General features: G+C 38.7%; 1 pseudogene; it reads right to left on the bottom strand.

Annotated features, from left to right (window-relative positions):
• Positions 1–494: 494 nt before the first annotated feature.
• Positions 495–1,749, bottom strand: LOC117617513 (annotated as a pseudogene).
• Between the last annotated feature and the right edge of the window lie 393 nt (positions 1,750–2,142).

The raw sequence follows: 2,142 nt of genomic DNA, 5'->3' as shown, positions 1-2,142 counted from the left end.
GCACTTTCCTTATTGTTCAGTTTTTCTGAAAGGCTATGAGTTCAAAGAAGGAAATCTAGTTTTACTTTGGGTGGCAGAAGGGTAAACTCCACAAGCTGAGAGTTGGCTATCTTTGTGTCTGGGGAATTTTGTTTTAGATTGGAAGGGGAAGAATCACATTAAAAAAAATTCTCAAAAGAGCGTTTATTTATTTATTTTGCCTTTCCATATTACAAAAGCACTTCCATAAAATCACCCTATTGCACTTTCAGTTCATTATAGTTTTGGGACCTTTGCATATAAATAACACAAATCATGCCAATATCAAGTCTCAAACCTTTGCATTAATTCTCATTCCGAAGAGTATATATGAACACTTGCATAATGATGACAAATATGAAGATGTGATCATGTGAACGCATATAAGCCCAATCAGGCAAGATCCTTCAGACGAACAAGAAAAACCTCAAAATTGCCACGACACTAAACAACCATAATTTAACTGGACTCCTTAGTTATCTATCACACAAGGTATTCGGCGTAATAAACCTGTCGTCCATGATCTTACACACAACTTCTTTAGACTCCTCGAGCTTTTTGATGCTCTTGATGAGCTTCTGGCGCTTCACTGCAATTGATGGAGGTTCCTCCAGCATCCTCTCAATCCCACCACCATTGTTTGGTCCCAGTAGCTCATTCATAATCTCCATCTCCAAGTCCTTGTTCACAAGGTTTGAAACACTCAGCTGCAAATGCAAAGCCATAATATTAATGAACCTTCTCAGCACAACATTGCAATACGTAGTCATCCGCATTTTCAAGTTGAAAGCTTGGGACAATAGGACATGTGAGTACTTCTTTAGACCTCCAACTTCAACCATCCCAATGTCCAGGTATCAGATAATTATTCAAGACCGTTTTGATGAATGTTTCATGTTCAGTCATGAGCCTATTCGATTAGGATAGATATTCCAGATTACATGTATAATCAGTCAGTTTCTCCATTTCCACTATCTCCGTCATCCAATTAATCGACCTTTCGTTCATCTTTTCAATAAGATAATGGCCTGCTCTTCTGGCAGACAATTGAACATGGTAATAGTTTTATGTATTTCTCGTTAAATAGACAAAACCACATCCTCAACAAACCCAATAGGTTTGCTCAAAATCCCCTTCACTTTACCCTGCAAAACTATAAGAAAAGCATTGCACGGAACAAATTAGGAAGGTTGATACCTTTTGCCTCCTCCAAAATCGCAATCTCCTCCAGTAAGAAATTACTTTTTGGGTCACTCACATTGCCCTCGTGAAGCTAATCTGAGCACTTATTGAGCATCTCAACAAGCCTGGCCTTGCAAAGCATGTGTTTGTCATCCGGGAACTCATCAAATTCTCCCCTCACAAGAATTTTCTTAAGTGATTCTTTGGATGTTCCAATGATCTGCTTAACAGCAGTCATGGCCTCAGCAACAGATGAGAGCTTTTTCGGCATTTTGTTGAGCTCTGAAAGGTAAGAATTCAGCTTGTCATTGATCTTCTTTACAATATCATGGCAAGTTTCTAGCTATGCTAGCAGCTTGAATTTGGACCAATTTGTCAGCCAAAACCTGAATTCCAACCACAGACTTATCAATCTTCGAAAGAAAAGTATCAGTTTCAAATAATCAGCCCACAATAGCCCTTGCCTCCTCATACGTTTCATCATGGATCAAGTTCCTTACACAGACATAGCCGACCAATGTCCACATCATCAGCTGTAATCTTTGTCATTGTTGGATGAGACAATTGGCGTGTTGTTGAAAAGTAGCAGTGCTTTTGATGAGGAAGATGATAAGCTTTCTTGATCATCTTGTAAAATGGATGAGCTTGACGATCTGCTTCCTGAATCAGTTTGAGTTCTGACAAAAGAGAAGAAGAAGAAGGGGTCTTCTGCTCTCCAACGAAGGTAGCTAGTTTGTTGTATGTAAAGGCAAACCTCACCTCTGCCTAACAGAGAAAGACTGGTAAATCATAGAAAAATAGAGGGGAAAAAAAGGAGCAAGACACAAGGACATGAACATGACATATTGATAAATACGTTTCAGAAACATGTAATTCATTCATTCAATCATTTTTTTTTTTTGCTTTAGTGCTACAGTGCCCCTGAAACATTGGTCAATTCCA

This window comes from Prunus dulcis, chromosome 2, assembly GCF_902201215.1.
Source record: "Prunus dulcis chromosome 2, ALMONDv2, whole genome shotgun sequence".
Taxonomy (NCBI): domain Eukaryota; kingdom Viridiplantae; phylum Streptophyta; class Magnoliopsida; order Rosales; family Rosaceae; genus Prunus; species Prunus dulcis.
The sequence above is the reverse complement of the archived record's forward strand: the minus strand, read 5'-3'. Positions and strand labels throughout refer to the sequence as shown.